We start from the raw sequence: 20,354 nt of genomic DNA on the forward strand, positions 1-20,354 counted from the left end.
CACTCCGCTGCAGAGTGAAAATCTCATTCTTCAACACACCTGCTATGTGATAAAAGTGGCAATAGTATCTAAATAATGAAAAGTGTGATGTCATCTACATTGGTACTAAAATGAATCCATCAAATATCGAGAAGACGATTAATCACTCAAGTACAAAGCCTGTCAATTCAGCTAAATGTTTATGGATTACAATTGCAAATAACTTAAAACTGGAATGGTCACACAGATAATGTAGAGGGGAAAGCAAACCAAACACCACGATTTACTGGCAGAATACTTAGAAGATGCAACAGACTACTAAGGAGACTGGTTTCACTACATTTGTCTGCCCTCTTCTGGAGTGTTTCTGTGCAGTATTGTATCCGCGTCAGATACGATTGACAGAGGACATTGAAAAGGTTCAAAGAAGGGCAGTTCGTTTTGTATTATGGAAAAATAGAGAAGAGATTCCCACGGAAATAAAATTGCAGATTGGGGTGGCAATCATTAAATGAAGGCATTTTTCATTGCGCCTTTATCTTCTCAAGAAATTTCAATCACCAACATTTTCTCAAAATGTGAATATATTGTGTTGCCGGTCACGCACACGCACATAGGAATGATTGATTATCATAATAGAAAAAGAGAAATTAGAGCTCACACGGAAAGATTTAAGTGCTGATTCTTCCTGAGCGCTTTTCGAAGTTGGAGCGGTAGAGAAATAGGTTGCAGGTGGTCAGTGGAGCCTCAGTCAGGCATTCAGTTGTGAACTGCGGAGTAATCATGTAGATGGAGATGGAGATGTTTCGAGCACTTAAAGAGAATAAGAAACATGAGGATTCCCAAGAAGATAAATGAAATGGAGATGGAAAAGAAGCGATTTAGTGGAAGACCATCAGATAGTTGGCTGAAAGGTGTGGATGAATGTGTTCACGAAAGAGGCGAGGACTGGACCAGAGAAAACACAGAAAGATGGTGGGAAAGCAGGTGTAGATGACGATGATTATGTTTCAAACTATTCAAGAAGATGATGATGATGAGGTTGATGATGATGATGACAATGAAATAAAAATATCAGCACTTACACCTGTTACACCCTGTATAGGGTCAGGTGGTTGCCGTTTTTACATTACTGTCAGAATTAACCGGTATTTTCACAGAGCTACGGTTTTACTATATCAGTTTCCATAAATTAAAATTAAGATATTTATGATCGAAAAGCAGAATCGTCATATGTTTTCAAGTTTTAAATGTTGAAACGGCTGAGAAGCGTTAGTGCGACCGTCGTCCGCCTATTGATAGCTTTGGTGTACCCACATTTCCTGAAGCTGTATTAGGTAAAATGGAACTTCAATACGGTTGTATTAATATTGCAACGCCTCACCTGGCGAAAGTGGTCATCCTGAAGAACTAGTTACTCACGCGCCACCTCTGTCCAGCTGAGACTGGAAGTCAGCTGTCAAAAGGCTCAGAAGCCCAGTACCTGCTCTGCTGCTCGCTCGTCCAGAGAACACGTCTACCAGGCCCTGTCTCGTCAAGTGATGGCCGAAACGGGTTGTTACTACAGAAATTTATGCAACTCTGGGGCACGTATATGAACACTTTGCCCAATTTATGACTTTTTAAAATAATCCCACTGAATCTTTAGCCACACTAAAATCTTGCTGAAAGTTTGTAAACAGAAAGATAGACAGGTTCCTTAAAACAGACAATTACAATAAATACATAAAACATAAATTTACTGATTTATCTTATTTTCCAGATTATGATGCAGTTAACGAAGAAACAGAGCGTCCCACTGATGAAACAGAAAGTCTGAAGTTCATTGAAAGAGGTAGCAACACAATTTTTCGTGTTCAGTGGTCCAATAAAGACGTTTGCCACTCATAGCCTGGCGGATTCGGTCTTGCAGAATTTACGACGGTTGTAGTTTACATTGGGCTCTTCGTTAGCCATCTAAGGAGGTACAGTGAGAGGAATGTTGCAATATTATGAAAAAGATGGTTGCTACTCACCATAAAGCGGAGATACCGAGCCGCAGATAGGCATAACAAAAGAACTGTCAGAAAGTGAGTTTTCGGCCAAGAAGGTCTTCGTCGGAAATAGACAACATGCACACACGCACTCACGTAAATGCAGCTCACACGCACGACCACGATCTCTGGTTGCTGTGGTCAGACGGTGGGCAGCAGTACGTAATGGGAGAAGCAACCCGGTGGTGGCTGTGAGGAGGAGTCTGGGGTGGGGAGGGGGGGGGGGGGAGGGATAGCAGGGTAGGGGTGGGGGAATGTAAAGTGCTGCTTGTGGTGGCATACAGGGATGACGTAGGCATACAGAGCGCTATGTGGAGTCGAGAAGTGAGCTTAGACAGAAGACTGGGGTAGCAGAAAAGAAGTAAAAAGACTGTGGGTGCATTCGTGGAGAAGAGGGCTGGTGTTGGTGAGCAGGATCCAGACGGCACAGGCTGTCAAACAGTCATCGAAATGAACAATATCGTATTGGGTGGCGTACTCAACAATGGGGTGGTCCAGATGTTTCTTGGCCTATTTTGTCGGCAGCCTTTCTACATCTACATCTACATGGTTACTCTGTAATTCGCTGTAATTCACTCTGTAATACTCTGTAAAGTGCCTGACAGAGGGTTCATCGAACTATTTTCATACTACTTCTCTAGCATTCTTTTCTAGAATGGCGCTTGGGGAAGAGGAACACCTAAATTTTCCCGTTCGAGCTCTGATTTCTCTTATTTTATTATGATGATCATTTCTCCCTACGTAGGTGGGTGTCAACAAAATATTTCCGCATTCGGAAGAGAAAGTTGATGATTGAAATTTCGTAAATAGATCTCGCCCCAATGAAAACCGCCTTTGTTTCAGTGACTGCCACCCCAACTCGCATATCTTATCAGTGACACTCTCACCCCTATTGCACGATAACACGAAACGAGCTGCCCTGTTTTGCACTTTTTCGATGTCCTCCGTCAGTCCCACCTGGTAAGGATCCCACACCAGGCAGCAGTATTGCAGCAGAGGGTGGAAAAGTGAAATATAGGTTGTCTCGTAAGTCATGTAGAGAGAGAGCTTGTTGGTCGTCATGCCCATGTAGAATGCAGCACAGTGGTTGCAGCTTGGCTTCTAGAGCACATGACTAGTTTCACACATTGTCCTGCCTTTGATGTGATAGGTTATGCTTGTGACCAAACTGCAGTGGTTGATAGTGGAAGGATGTATGGGATAGGTCTTGCACCTGGGTGTGAGTTCAAATGGTTCAAATGGCTCTGAGCACTATGGGACTTAACATCTGAGGTCATCAGTCCCCTAGAATTTAGAACTACTTAAACCTAACTAACCTAATGACATCACACACATTCATGCCCGCGGCAGGATTCGAACCTGCGACCGTAGCGGTCGCGCGGATCCAGACTGAACCGCCTAGAACCGCTCGGCCACATTCGCCGGCTGTGTGTGTGTGTGTGTGCGTGTTGTCTGTTTCCGTCAAAGGCCTTGTCGGCGAAAAGCTCACTTTCTGAAAGTCTTTTTGTTGTGCCTATCTGCGACTCACCATCTTCGCTATATGGTGAGTGGCAACTATACTTTACATAATACTATGTTCTATTGAAATATTTTTGCTCACAGGTGAAACGTGTTTCGAATATTAAGATTAATTCTGTGCTTTATCTTGGTACACCTATGCATCAGCATTGTAGCAAGGTCAGTGAAGTTAACATAACAAAGGGTTGACCTGTAGGATAAGACATTGACGTGTAGTATGTTATAGCGTTGACTATTTTACACCATTCCTTCAGGTCATTCCACTTACTTAGCTCCCAGATGCCTGGATGTCCCTGTTATGTGTATTTAAATTACATAAATGTTATGGTTCAGTGCCATCAGTTGACACCAATGTGACACACCTTGTCACACTGTGAAATCGGTTGCTCTAGTTTGTAAATGTGGCTCATTCATTGATTCCTCATCATTTCCTTGGGCCGTTGTCCCACTCCAACGCGGGGTCGGCCCTGTTGTTACGGATTTGACAATGTTAGTGGCGGAGGGTGGCCAGATTCCCTTCCTGTCACCACCCCGAGTCCCCCAGGATGGAAGTAGTTTATCCCAGCTGTCTGTGTCTCGTGTAAGTCATGAAACAGTGCAAACGTGATCAAATGTCTGCGGGTCGTGTAATGGAGGCAGGACGTGGGGACAGGCCCGGTATTCACCTTGTGAGATGTGGAACATAGCCTAAACACCACATCCAGGCTGGTCGGCACACCTGCTCTCGTCGGTGAGCCGCCGGGTGAATTCGATGCGGGGCCAGCGAGCCTACGCGAGTCCAGGAAGCAGCGCATTAGCGCTATCGGATAACCTAGCGGGTGTAAATGTGTTTATTTTATATTTAGTAAACGGACATGACGTGTATAACACCGTAGTCAGTTTTTGAGGTTAGCTGTTTTGTGGCAGAAGTACAGGCGCTCCCCGTGAGTCGGGCCTAGGAAGTCGACGCCCCAGCCACCTGTTATGGCTCCATCATCTTCCCCACAAGGGAGTTGCAACGAGCCGCAATTCCCGCTAGTATACACTTGGCACAGTATTCACTACTCAATAGGCTGGCACAAAACGGTAGACGCTTTCATACCAAAATACAATAACAATTATTTACGTTAATAATTGACCACTTTGAACAACCAAAGAATCTGATTCTGTTACGAACTTTTTCTACTATCTTTATCATAATGTAATGACGACTAAACATTTCTCAAGTACAATCACAGAGAAATGTGGCTAAGCCTGATGAAGTGAAAGGCCTCACACAGGTCACTATGTTTCAGATTAACACAGGAAGAGCTTCTCGAATTAATTTTTTGCTAAGAAGTCTTGTATGAAAGCTTCATTTTTTTTTGTTAACGTAGATATTTCTGTGGTGAGAAAGGTGTTCGGGTTACGTTAGCGCAGGGGAATTACGCATATTCGTCATTAATGATGTACCTGGTAAAGGAACTGGTGTTTTCCTGTTGCTGATGCTACCATTACGGGTGATGGAGTAACTGCTACAGAAGCTGTTCTGACGAGACTTTAAGTGATCCTTCGCTAGCGTCTACCTGCTGGTTATAGCACAAAAACAATTACAACTCCTCGCTTAGTTGTTCGTATTTAACGCTAACTTATTACTTTATCAGATATTGAGGCTATATTTTTGAAGCGTAGTCCGGAAAAAATGTGGTTTGTAGAATCCAGTGAAATTTTTTTAAGTGCGTTATCTGAAAATTACCTTGAGCGGTTGTAAGTAGGCTGTTTATGTTTTCTCTATGTAAGTAGGCTGTTTATGTTTTCTTATTGGCAACGTTACGTAGCGCTCAATATGAAAATCACTGGCTGTGCTGTGTGCAGTCTGTGGCTAGTTTGCATTGTTGTCTGCCATTGTAGTGTTGGGCAGCGGCAGCTGGATGTGAACAGCGCGTAGCTTTGTGCAGTTGGAGGTGAGTCGCCAGCAGTGGTGGATGTGGGGAGAGAGATGGCGGAGTTTCGAAATTTGTCATGAACTGCTATATTTATATATGATGATATCAAGGTAAATACATTGTTTGTTCTCTATTAATATCTTTCATTTGCTAACTATCCCTATCAGTAGTTAGTGCCTTCCATAGTTTGAATCTTTTATTTAGCTGGCAGTAGTGGCGCTCGCTGTATTGCAGTAGCTTGAGCAGCGAAGATTTTTGTGAGGTAAGTGATTTGTGAAAGGTATAGTTTAATGTTAGTCAGGGCTATTCTTTTGTAGGGAATTTTGAAAGTCAGATTGCGTTGCGCTGACAAAATATTGTGTGTCAGTTTAAGCACAGTCACTTGTATAAATTGTTCAAAGGGGACGTTTCACGGTTAAACAGAGAAACGACTCGTGGCGATAACATATTAGTCCTTCTGTTGAGTAACAGATCCGAACTATTTGGAACAGTTACGTAGAACAGGGAATCATCGATCATAAAGCGGTTACAGCATCGGTGATTACAGCCGTAAATAGAAATATTAAAAATGGTTGGAAGATTATTCTGCTTAGCAAAAGTGAAAAATGCAGATTTCAGAGTACTTGACGGCTCAAGTTAGAAAACTGCTAAAGAAATAAAGGGAACTTCACAGCAAACATAAACATAGCCAAAGCCTTGCAGACAAACAAAAGTCACACGAAGCGAAATGTAGTGTGAGGAGGGCTATGCGAGAGGCGTTCGACGAATCCGAAAGTAAAGTTCTATGTACTGACTTGGCATAAAATCCTAAGAAATTTTGTCAAAGCCGTAGGTGGGTCAAAACAAAATGTCCAGACACTGTGACCAAAATGGTACTGAAACAGAGGACGACAGACTAAAGGCCGAAATACTAAATGTCTTTTTCCAAAGCTGTTTCACAGAGGAAGACTGCACTGTAGTTCCTTCCCTGGATTGTCGCACAGATGACAAAATGGTAGATATTGGAATAGATGACAGAGGGATAGAAAAACAATTAAAATCGCTTAAAAGAGCAAAGGCCGCTGGACCTCATGGGATACCAGTTCGATTTTGTACAGAGTACGCGAAGGAACTTCCCCCCTTCTTGCGGAGGTGTACCGTAGGTCTCTAGACGAGCTTAGCGCTCCAAAAGATTGGAAAAAGGCACAGGACATCTCTGTTTTCAAGAAGGGAAGTCGAACAGATTTTCAGAACTATAGACCTATATCTCTAACGTCGATCAGTTGTAGAATCTTGGAACACTTCTTATATTCGAGTATAATGACTTTTCTGGAGACTAGAAATCTACTCTGTGGGAATCAGCATGGATTTCGACCAACCGACCTGATGTCCGTTGGCAGCTGCTCACTCCACACAGAGCGACCCTGGAAATCTTAGCGATCACTCCGAAGATAGTACCACAATACTCGTCGATAAGCGATGCTGCTGCCACTCACGGGCAGGCAAGCCTGCAACTTAGTGACGCCAGTAAACGAATAAGAAATGAGATGCCATAACCGCAACGGCAAGATGCCAAGCAAATAAACGGCATGAACACGAGCAGCGCACAGCTCAGTCACAGGTCGGTCAAAAATGGTAATCATATGCTTTTATAGACCGCTTCTATTGGTAGAGCGCTTCAGACAGAACTTTCAGAATAGTGATAATAATTTTCCTGACTAAGCCGTTGTAATAGAGAGTGACTTCAACTCGCCACGTATAGATTGGGAGTAACATGCTATCAAAATTGGTGAAAGAGGCAGGAATTTGTGTGACATTGTTCTGGATGTCTTGTGCGAAAATTAATTTGAGCAGATAGTTAGAGAACCAACTCGTGAGGACAACGTCTTTTACCTCCTGGCAACAGACAGACCTAATTAGTTAACGTAAATATCAGTGATCATAAGGCTGTGATAGCATCTATGACAACTAGTTTTACAAAAACATGTTGAGAAAGATAGAGAGATATTTTTGCTTAGCAAGAGTAACAGAATAGAAATTTCAGAGTACATGAGTAGTCAGCATCAAATACTCGGTGATAAGGACAACGATGGAAAAAAATTCAAAGGCATTGTGAAATATTCTCAATAGAAGTATGTTCCGAGCAGGATCTTACGGAATGGGAAAGACCCACAATGGGTCAATTGCAGTGTTAGGAAAGAGTAAAGTAAACAAAGAGAATATCTAATATTACGGAAGATTAAAAACCTAGCTGACGAAGAAAAGCTGAAAAAAGCTAGAATGAGTGTAAGGAGAGCAAAGCGTTCAATGTCTCTGAAAGTAAAACTTTGTCCGCCGATATGAATAAAAGACCTAAGAGTGTTAGGTCTATATAAAACCAGTAAGAGGGTCAAAATCATCTATTTATTCACTGAATGACCATACTAGCACCGAAACGGATGATTACAGAGAGAAGGCCGAAATACTGAATTCAGTCATCGAATGTTTAAATGGTTCCAAGCACTATGTGACTTAACATCTGACGTCATCAGTCCCCAAGACTTAGAACTACTTAAACCTAACTAACCTAAGGACATCACACACATGCATGCCCAAGGCAGGATTCGAACCTGCGACCGTAGCAGCAGCACGGTTCTGGACTGAAGCGCCCAGAACCACTCGGCCACAGCGGCCGGTAATTCAGTCTTCCGAACTTGTTTCACCGCGGAAGATCATAACACGGTCTCTCCTTCGAATTGTTGTTCGAACGTCGAAATGGTAGACATTGAAATTATCGATTGCGGACTAAAAAAACAACCCCAGTAGCTTTGTAGTGGAAAGGTGTCAGGACCAGATAAGATACATGTAAGATTCTACAGAGATTATGAGAAAGAACTTACTCCCCTTCTATCAGTAATTTATCGTATCTTGCGCCTGGAAGAAAGTGAAGGTAATTCTCGTTCTTAAGAAGGGCAGTAGGACTGATGCTCACAATAATTTGCCCATACCGTTGACGTCAATCTGTTTTAGAATTATGGAACATGCTTTATGCTCAAGAATTATGACGTTTTTGGAGAACAAAAATCTCCTCTATAAAATGCAGTGTTCCTTGACTTCAGGAAGGCATTTGACTCCGTCCCGCACTGCAGTTTACTGAAAAAGCATGAGCTTATGGAGTATCGGACCATATTTGTGACTGCATTCAAGACTTCCTCGGATGTAGAACTCAGGACGTCGCTGTTTACGGAACAAAATCGACAGGTGTAAAGTTAATTGCCGGATTAACCCAAGGAAATGTATATATAAATGGCCTAGTAGAAAGCGTCGGATGCTCTTTAAGGCTGTTCTTTGATGATACTGTTGTTTATCACAAAATAACAGCTCCAGAAGATAGTAGCGATTTGCAGAATGACCTCCAGAAAAATAATGAATGGTGCAGACTCTGGCAGTTGACCCTGAACGTAAGTAAATGTAACATATTGTGCATACATAGGAAAAGAAATACACAACTGTACTCTTACTCCGTTTGTGACAAACCGCTGGAAACAGTATCTACCGTAAAATATCTAGAAGTAAACTATCCAGAGGGACCTTAAGTGGAACGACCACACAAAAAGTGGGAAACGCAGATGCGAGAATCAGATTCATAGGAAGAATGTAAACATGTAACTCATCCACGAAGGAGTGTAGGGCGCTTGTTCGACCGATTCTTGGGTATTGTTCACCTATTGGGACTAGTCAGCCCCGCCAGCTGAATGTTCAGCGCGGTGGAAATGCCATGGAAAGGGGCCCGGGTTCGATTCTCGGCTGGGGTGGAGATTTTCTCCGCTCAGGGACTGGGCGATGTGTTGTCCTCACCATCTCATCCCCATCGACACGCAATTCGCCGAAGTGGCGTCAACTGAAAAACTTGCACCAGGCGAACGGTCTACCCTACGGTAGGCCCTAGCCACATGACATTTCCATTTTCCATAAGGTATATCTGATAGAAGAGATAGCGAAGATCCATCGAAGAGCGGCACGTTTCGTCGCGGGAACGTCAACAAAAGCAAAACGAGTGTCATGACACTTAAATCTATTCTCGATGTTAACAAATTTATCTTCTTGTCATTGCCAGTCTACATTTTATATCCCATCTACTTCAACCATCATCAGTAATTTTGCTCCCCAAATAGCAAATCTCCTTTACTACTTTAAGTGTCTCATTTCCTAATCTAATTCCTTCAGCATCACCCGACTTAATTTGACTACATTCCATTATCCTCGTTTTGATTTTGTTAATGTTCATCTTACATCCTCCTTTCAAGACACTGTCCATTCCGTTCAACTGCTCTTCCAAGTCCTTTGCTGTCTCTGACAGAAGTACAATGTCATCGGCGAACCTCAACGTTTTTATTTCTTCTCCATGGACTTTAATACCTACACCAAATTTTTCTTTTGTTTCCTTTACTGCTTGCTCAATACACAGATTAAATAACATCAGGGACAGGCTACAACCCTGTCTCACTCCCTTCCCAACCGCTGCTTCGCTTTCATGCCCCTCGACTCTTATAACTGCTATCTGGTTTCTGTACAAATTGTAAATAGCCTTTCGCTCCCGGTATTTTACCCCTGCCACCTTTAGAATTTGAAAGAGAGTATTCCAGTCAACATTGTCAAAAGCTTTCTCTAAGTCTACAAATGCTAGGAACGTAGGTTTGCCTTTCCTTAATCTATTTTCTAAGATAAGTCGTAGGGTCAGTATTGCCTCACGTGTTCCAACATTTCTGCGGAATCAAAACTGATCTTCCCTGAGGTCAGCTTCTACCAGTTTTTCCATTCGCATGTAAAGAACTCTCGCGTTAGTATTTTGCAGCTGTGACTTATTAAAGTGATAGTTCAGTAATTTTCACATCTGTCACACCTACTTTTTTTGGGATGGGAATTATTGCATTCTTCTTGAAGTCTGATGGTTTTTCGTCTGTCTCAAACATCTTGCTCACCAGATGGTAGAGTTTTGACGGGACTGGCTCTCGCAAGGCCGTCAGTAGTTCCAATGGAATGTTGTCTACTCCAGAGGCCTAGTTTCGACTCATGTCTTTGAGTGCTCCGTCAAACTCTTCACGCAGTATCGTATCTCCCATTTCATTTTCATCTACATCCACTTCCATTTCCATAATATTGTCCTCAAGTACATCGCCCTTGTATAGACCCTCTATATACTCCTTTCTTCTTTTTTCTGCTTTCCCTTCTTAGCTTAGAACTGGGTTTCCATCTGAGCTCTTGATATTCATACAAGTGGCACTCTTTTCTCCAAAGGTCACTTTAATTTTCCTGTAGGCAGTATCTATCTTACCCCTGATGATAGAAGCCTCTACATCCTTACATTTGTCCTCTAGCCATCCCTGCTTAGCCATTTTGCACATCCTGTCGATCTCATTTTTGAGACGTTTGTATTCCTTTTTGTCTGCTTCATTTACTGATTTTTTTATTTTCTCCTTTCATCAATTAAATTCAGTATTTCTTCTGTTACCCAAGGATTTCTACTAGCCCTCGTCTTTTTACCTACTTGATCCTCTGCTGCCTTCACTACTTCATCCCTCACAGCTATCCATTCTTCTTCTACTCTATTTCTTTCCACCATTCTTGTCAATTTTTCTCTTATGCTCTCCCAGAAACTGTGTACAACCTCTGGTTTAGTCAGTTTATCTAAGTCCCATCTACTTAAATTCCCACCTTTTTGCAGTTTCTTCAGTTTTAATCTACTGTTCATAACCAATACATTGTGGTCAGAGTCCACATCTGCCCCTGGAAATGTCTTACAATTTAAAACCTGGTTCCTAAATATGTGTCTTACCATTACATAATCTATCTGATGCCTTCTAATATCTCCAGGAGTCTTCAATGAATACAACCTTCTTTTGTGATTCTTTCACCAAGTGTTAGCTATCATTAAGTTATGCTTTGGGCAAAATTCTACCAGACGGCTTCCTCTTTCATTTCTTTCCCCCAATCCATATTCACCGACTATGTTTCCTTCCCTCCCTTTTCCTACTCTCGAATTCCAGTCACCCATGACTATTAAATTTTCGTCTCCCTTCACTACCTGAATAATTTCTTTTATCTCATCATACATTTCATCAATTTATTCATCATCTGCAGAGCTAGTTGGCATATAAACTTGTACTACTGTAGTAGGCATGGGCTTCGTGTCTATCTTGGCCACAATAAAGCGTTGACTATGCTGTTGTTAGTAGCTTACCCGCACTCCTATTTTTTTTATTCATTATTAAACCTACTCCTGCATTACCCCTGTTTGATTTTGTATTTATAACCCTGTATTCACCTGACCAAAAGTCTTGTTCCTCCTGCCACCGAAATTCACTAATTCCCACTATATCTAACTTTAGCCTATCCATTTCCCTTTTTAAATTTTCTAACCGACCTGCCCGATTAGTGGGTCTGACATTCAACGCTCCGATCCGTAGAATGCCAGTTTTCTTTCTCCTGATAACGACAGCCTCTTGAGTATTCCCCGCCCAGAGATCCGAATGGGGGACTATTTTACCTCCGGAATATTTTACCCAAGAGGACGCCATCATCATTTAACCATACAGTAAAGCTGCATGACCAAGGGAAAAATTACGGCTGCAGTTACCCCTTGCTTTCAGCCGTTCGCAGTACCAGCACAGCAAGGCCGTTTTGGTTAGTGTTACAAGGCCAGATCAGTCAGTCATCCAGATTGTAGCCCCTGGAACTACTGAAACGGCTGCTGCCCCTCTTCAGGAACCACACGTTTGTCTGGCCTCTCAACAGATACCCCTCCGTTGTGGTTGCACCTACGTTACGGCCATCTGTATCGCTGAGGCACGCAAGCCTCCCCACCAACGGCAAGATCCATGGTTCATGGGGGGACAACTAGTAAATCAAATAGTTACGAAACAACCGACTGGAAATAACGGTTAAAGGAGGAGGAGGAGATTAGTATTCGATATCGAAATAGCGGTGCTTTATTATCCACATTATCACAGAAAAGCATCCTATTTTTAAAAGAAGCTAACCATATTTATTTTACAGCTGTGAGGAACTATTGATGTGTACAAATTAAAGAGATCTTTGACGTGGATATGATGCTTTGAAATAGAGCGTAAGGTTTTAAATAGAGATATGTGATGAGAACAGTCGACAACAACGAAATGATATTACAGGCAATGTATGAGACAGTTTAATGTATTCGTACGCTTCTCTGTGCAATTTTCAACGCGACAAATTTATCGGAATGAACAATCTCTTTTGTAGCCAATGTTTACAGTTCTGTTTTATGCAGCTGCATTTTGAAGCTAACTATTCGAGCCTTCATAAAACTGTTTGCCGGTGTGTGCGTGGTGGTGTGTGTGTGTCTGAGAAAGAGAGGGATAGAGGCGTGAGTAGGCATGGGAATGGTGAGTGAACAGAATAGAAGCGATACATTAGAGAATCGTTGGCAAATAATTACTTGACATTAGATCTTCTGATTTTCAATCTCACTGTTAAATACAAAACTGAATGGAAATAATTTTTCTATTGCGTGCAAGCAACGAAAGAAATTTATTTAAGTGTGTGCAAAACGAAATTATAGAACGATCAAATATACGCAGACATTCCAGTGGAACGATAAAGTCGCACGAAAGATGAGTATGTTCTCATTATCACATTGTGCAATTGTCTACGCAATTTACGCTTTCGAGCTAACAAGGAAAAATGTTGCTTTCATTTCTCGTTCGGAGACACTTTTGAAATTCTTTAGAGCTCTGGAAATTGCCGGCTTATAATTAAAATTGTTAGGTAGGTCAGTAAGTTACATGACTACGCTTCAATCAGACGTAAGCAATTTTTCGGTCGGTCAGATGTGTGCTATTACGTAACACTATGTTCGACGTACAAATGAATGATTTAAGAATGAGATACCTACATATATCTGTGTTTAACATCTCCTTTCTAACCAGAATTTTGATGGTAACTGCAGCGTAGTATGACAATGCAAACAAAGACACACCTCCAAATACATTATCGGATCAGGAGTATCTGGAGAAACCTGTGCATGCGGAAATGAGCACCAAATACCATGAGACACGGACCCGAGGATATAAAAGGAGATTCGGAGTATTGTGGCGTCAGCACAGAACCAGTAATAGCAGAATGCGTCGGTCGGGACAGCACAGTAATTTCGAACGTGGACTATTCACCGTATGTCACCTAAATAACAAATCCACCACGGACATTTAAACCATTTTAATGCGAACCAAGTCGACTGTTAGTGATGTGAAATGAAAACTAGAAGGAACAATCACATATAAACCAACACCAGGTAGCAAAAATCTTTGCGTTAGAACAGCAGAACTATTTCTGAAACAGAAACTCCCTGTGGGTCAGGGATAATGAATCTCTTCAGGAAGACGTCAATAATAAATGATACTCTCACTTTTTCTGTAGTTAATCTCAGTGGTCACTATGGTTACTAAGGCAGTATTTGAAAGAATGGTGCCCCTGAAAAGACTACAGCTTCATCACATAAACAACTAAACATAGGAGAGTGAACTGAGAATGCCGTTTGTAAGATAAGGTGCGAAAACCTTTGCTGATGTAATGAAACAAAACTGAAGTGGAATCGAGAATACTAGGATCCATATATCCATCTGGCTTTACGGGTATAGTTTTTCCTTAGTTTCCCAGAAACGTTCCAGTCGAGAAGTAGGGTAGTTCCTTTGCAGATGCTTAACACACAACCTTACATATTCTAGTTCAATTTACCGCATGTAATAAATGAAATGTTTCACGGTTGTGGTACATGTTTCCAGTTAAGTGTACGATACAAGTCTAGAAAAGTAAGGTTGTAGTGATTGAAGCATGTTTTTCAAGACAGACAAACGTGTTTGATATTTATACAGTACGCAGTAGATAAATTATTATTTCACAAGGTATATAGAAGCGTGTGGATATTGTATTGTTCATCTTTCAGATACTAGAAATCGTGCACAACAATGCATGGCAAAAGCATCTCACATATCATTGTTAGTGATCTATTAAGACTACTCGGAATTCTTACGTAGTTTCATACATTGAACTTTGGTGACAGATTTCATATAAAGCTACATCTTGTTGAATGAGAAATATGTAATGAAGAGATCACCGTAATATGCGGAACATAAATAAATACTGGCAGTGAAATACGTGTGATTGTTACTCTTTCCTCCAGTACACATTTTCTGATGAAACAGTTTATTTCAGTGTGATATGATTATTGCCAGACATCTCTCTCACCCCACCCACCTCTCTCTCGGTAAATTACAACGTTAGTGTGACAGTAGGTGTAACTAAATGCTTATGAACTAATTATTTACAACATTCTACTTGAAAGTAATGCAGTGATATTCGGGCTAAAGTTCGCATTAAAACTGAGTAATTTTTATTTCTTTAAAACTAAGTTTCAGCTCCATGTGCGTTACAACAGTGTCCGCTTCATCTGTATCACACTCTCGCTTTGAGAACACCTGGCACTGTCCGATACCGCCTACTATCGCCCTCGCCAGCGAATATCAATATGGGATGCTGTTCCTCATGTTATATTCATGAAGCAATCGCTGACGACGGATAAATCCCTCTCATAGGGCCGATCTGCTGCACAGGCTGATGTAAGCATCTTCGCGGATATTCACCGTCAGAACGAAAACTTGATGAAGTCTCTGTACCGTCTACGGCGCTCCTGAAATGTTTTAAATATACTCTATATGTGGATTGAAATCACGACCTAGCTCTGATGGGCAGTCTCAAATTCAAAAGGACGAAGAAAAGAGGAAACGTGTAACAAATATGGCACTATCATGCTTCGAAGAAGAGATTGACAGGAAATATTTGTACTTTAGGCCACTAAAAGTGTTTGATGAAGGTAGGTGAAGGAAGCAAGAGTGGGATATGTTACAGAATGAAATGATTAAGACAGCAGGCCGTGACAACAGGGACAAAAATAAAGACAGGTGTATCCAGGGTTGTTTACATCAAACATCAGGCTATAGTTAGAGGTTATAAGTAACCTCAGCTTTTTTTTTTTTCATTTGGTAAGTTTCCTTACGCCTAGAATTATTTCTACAGTAGGCAATGAATAACAATTTAGTCCACTATATACTGCCATATGTCTAGCAACTATGATAGTTGATCATGAATGAAATATATATCACAAATAAAGCTTTTATCCAAGATATTGGGGCTGGGAGAACACCGCAATCATTTCTTGTTCCAACAGAGTAACTAACGCTCTCAATACAAAGAGCGGGAGGGGAGCGTGTACTTTATGCCCAACTTTTGAAAATATTGTGATCTAATCAGTTCCTTTGTATTTTAAAATCTTGAAAAATATTGTTTTTAAAGAATTCTCCTACCAGATTCCATATCCGTTTTAAATTTTTCAGTTAAACTTGAATAAAGAATGTAAGACTTGGCAGTATATATCACGTTCCTCACTGAATGTCGTCTTCAGTAATCCCAGTTTCAGGGCCTTAAATACAAATAAGTACCTCTTTAAAAGCTATGTCAAGTGAAAAAGTCAAAACATATAACGAAATTTGCATTTCCTTTTTGTGGTAGCCATAAAGCCGGTAGTACACGTTACTGACAGGGCACTGAGATTGTTCAGTGTGAGCTAAAAGGTATTTTCAGGTTCTGGACCCTATTTAAACAAAAGTGTCTCTTAAAAAAGTACGTTGTAATTGTAATTAAACAACAATTTACGAATTTTTATTTAAAGGAAAGGGTGGGCATGAAGTACCCCGTTCTCGGTAATGAACGTTAGTGAAAGTGCCATGGTACTGCTAGGTAATGCAATGAGCGTATGGCATTTGTGGCCGGGAGACCCCTCGCGGGGCGGTTCGGCCGCCGCTCCACAAGTTCTTTAACGCCACTACGGCGACTTCCGAGTGAATGAGGATGAAATGATGATGAAGGGCACACAACACCCAGTCATCTCGAGGCAGAGAAAATCCCTGATCCCGCCAGCAATCGAACCAGGGACCCCGTGCGCGGAAAGCGAGAACGCTAAAGCAAGACCACGAACCGCGGACGTACTGCTATGTTATTGTTAGGTTTAATATCCGTTGCGGCCACTAGTAAAGATTTTTGGCCATTAAGATAGTCGGTTTATTTAACACACCATTTCCTATTCTTAAGCATCGTAGGTCTAATCAATAACCACACTGTATGTTGAGCTTAAGATTTTCTCACTAATTAGACGTATGGCGTCGTAGGTGGAATTAATTTCGTTAAATAAACTGGAACTTGTAAATCTGTACTTGTGACACTGACAGATATCTTAAACTGTGCTGATACACGAAACAATTCTACACGTCAGCTTCTACCATCCAGAAGTAGACAGGTTATGAAACATCCCCTTAGAAAAATTATACATGACTGTGCTTAAGTGGTTCATGGTGTGGGTTCCTGTAGTCATGTCCTAGTTCATGAACCATGGGCAACGTATGAGTGGACAGGTAAGTGGTCCCGACAGTCGGAATACCAGTTACTTTGGAATAAGGCTGGGCATCTCGGACATATTCTGAGTCGTGGTCACTTTTGTGCTCATACGGCAAAGACTACCAAATCCACCGGTTAGTCCCACAGCCGTTAGGGGTAAAACTCAATGGGACTCGGGGCAAGTAAGGCTAGCAACCTGTTTCCCTGGTACTTTAAATATGATGCTGGCAACAATCAGAGCAAAATGCCTCGGACCTTTGGAGGTGACGGAGTCCGACCTCCAACTGACAAACCAGGGACTCCTAAGATACGACTTGGCAAACAAATGGTAATGAAATGGGGAGCTATTAATATCAATGGGGGCTACTCTGGGAAGAAGGTAGGGCTGTCAGAGGATGCAAGTAAGATGGGGCTGGACGTTTTAGCTGTTAGTGACATTCGGGTAAGGGGTGAGAAAGAAGAGGAAGTGGGAGAATAACGGTCTACCTGTCAGGAGTCAAAGCAGGAATAGCACAATGGGGTGTAGGGCTTTACATCAGGAAAGAAATGGAACCCAGCGTAGTTGCAATAAGGTATGTAAACGAACGACTGATGTGGATAGATTTGACAGTGTCCAGCAAGAAAATTAGGATTGTGTCAGTATATTCGCATTGTGAAGGGACAGATGAAGATAAGATGGATAGTTTTTATGAGGCATTCAGTGATGTAGTTGTTAGAGTAAACGACAAGGACAGTGTTCTGCTCATGGGTGATTTTAATGCCAGGATTGGAAATCGAACAGAAGGCTATGAAAAGGTTATGGGGAAATTTTGAGAGGATATGGAGGCCAACAGGAACGGGAAACAACTCTGGGATTTCTGTGCCAGTATGGGCTTAGTAATCACAAACTCCTTTTTTAAACATAAGAACATTCACCGGTATACTTGGGAAGGCAGGGGAAACAGATCTGTCATTGACTATATAATAACAGATCAGGAATTCAGGAAGGCTGTGAGGGACACACGTGTATTCAAGGGATTCTTTGATGACACTGATCATTATTTAATCTGCAGTGAAATTGGGATTGTGAGGCCGAAAGTGCAGGAGGTCAGGTCCATATGTAGGAGGATAAGAGTGGAGAAACTTCAAGATAAGGAAATCAGGCACAAGTAAATAACAGTGATCTCACAAAGCTACCAGTTAGTTGAATGTAGTCAATTACAGTCATTGGAAAAGGAATGCACAAGGTACAGGGACACAGTACTAAAAGTGGCTAAAGAATGTCTTGGAACAGTAGTGTGTAAAGGTAGGATGAAGCAAACAGCCTGGTCGAATGACACAGTCAAGGCAGCCTGTAAAAGGAAAAAGAAGGCGTATCAGAAATGGCTACATACTAGAACTCAGGTAGACAGAGAAAAGTATGTTGAAGAAAGAAACAAAGCCAAACAGATAATTGCAGCATCCAAGAAGAAATCTTGGGAAGACTTTGGAAACAGGTTGGAGACTTTGGGTCAAGCTGCTGGAAAACCATTCTGGAGTGTAATTAGCAGTCTTCGAAAGGGAGGTAAGAAGGAAATAACAAGTATTTTGGACAGGTCAGGAAAACTGCCGGTGAACCCTGTGGATTCCTTGGCCAGATGGAGGGAATATTTTGAAGAGTTGCTCAATGTAGGTGAAACTACGATCATTAATGATTCAGATTTCGAGGTACAATGGGATAGGAATGATTATGGAAATAGGATCACATTTGAGGAGGTGGAGAAAATGGTCAATAGATTGCAGTGCAATTGTAAGTAGGCTGTTTAGGTTTTTTTATTGGTAACGCCACCTTTGTATAAAAATCACTGGCTGTGCTGTGTGCAGTCTGTGGCTAGTTTGCATTGTTGTCTGCCATTGTAGTGTTGGGCAGCGGCAGCTGGATGTGAACAGTGCGTAGCATTGCGCAGTTGGAGGTGAGCCGCCAGCAGTGGTGGATGTGGGGAGAGAGATGGCGGAGTTTTGTAATTTGTCATGAATTGCTATATATATTATGACTATCAAGGTAAATACATTGTTTGTTCTCTATTAATATCTTTCATTTGCTAACTATCCCTATCAGTAGTTAGTGCCTTCCATAGTTGAATCTTTTATTTAGCTGGCAGTAGTGGTGCTCGCTGTACTGCAGTAGTTCGAGTAATGAAGATTTTTGTGAGGTAAGTGATTTGTGAAAGGTATAGTTTAATGTTACTCAGGGCCATTCTTTTGCAGGGATTTTTGAAAGTCAGATTGCTTTGCGCTAAAAATATTGTGTGTCACTTTAAGCACAGTCCTGTATAATTGTTCAAAGCGGACATTTCACAATAAAGCAGTTTGGGTGGATGAAATTAAGTCGGAGCTCATCAAATACAGTGGAATGTCAGGTCTTAATGGCTACAGGATAACTGAAATGGCCTGGGAGTCGGGACAGGTTCCATCAGACTGGACAAAAGCAGTAATCACATCAATCTTTAAACATGGAAACAGAAAAGATTGTAACAGCTACAGAGGTATCTCTTTAATCAGCGTTGTGGGCAAAATCTTCTCAGGTATTGTTGAAAGGAAAGTGCGAGTATTAGTTGAGGACCAATTGGATGAAAATCAGTGTGGGTTTGGACCTCTTAGAGGTTGTCAGGACCAGATCTTTAGCTTATGGCAAATAATGGAGAAGTGTTATGAGTGGATCAGGGAATTGTACCTATGCTTTATAGATCTAGAAAAGGCATATGACCGGGTTCCTAAGAGGAAGTTATTGTCTGTTCTACGAGATTATGGAATAGGAGGCAAACTTTTGCAAGCAATTAAAGGTCTTTACATGGATAGTCAGGCAGCAGTTAGAGTTCACAGTAAATTGAGTTCATGGTTCAGAGTAGTTTCAGGGGTAAGACAAGGTTGCAACCTGTCTCCACTGTTGTTCATATTATTTATGGATCATATGTTGAAAACAATAGACTGGCTGGGTGAGATTAAGATATGTGAACACAAAATAAGCAGTCTTGCATATGCGGATGACTTAGTTGTGATGGCAGATTCGATTGAAAGTTTGCGAAGTAATATTTCAGAGCTAGATCAGAAATGTAAGGACTGTGGTATGAAGATTAGCATCTCCAAAACGAAAGTAATGTCAGTGGGAAAGAGATATAAACGGATTGAGTGCCAAATAGGAGGAACAAATTTAGAACAGGTGGATGGTTTCAAGTACTTAGGATGCATATTCTCACAGGATGGCAACATAGTGAAAGAACTGGAAACGAGGTGTAGCAAAGCTAATGCAGTGAGCGCTCAGCTACGATCTACTCTCTTCTGCAAGAAGGAAGTCAGTACCAAGACTAAGTTATCTGTGCACCGTTCAATCTTTCAACCAACTTCGTTGTATGGGAACGAAAGCTGGGTGGATTCAGGTTACCTTATCAACAAGGTTGAGGTTACGGATATGAAAGTAGCTAGGATGACTGCAGGTACTAGTAGATGGGAACAATGGCAGGAG

Source organism: Schistocerca piceifrons, chromosome 5 (genome assembly GCF_021461385.2).
Source record: "Schistocerca piceifrons isolate TAMUIC-IGC-003096 chromosome 5, iqSchPice1.1, whole genome shotgun sequence".
Classification (NCBI taxonomy): domain Eukaryota; kingdom Metazoa; phylum Arthropoda; class Insecta; order Orthoptera; family Acrididae; genus Schistocerca; species Schistocerca piceifrons.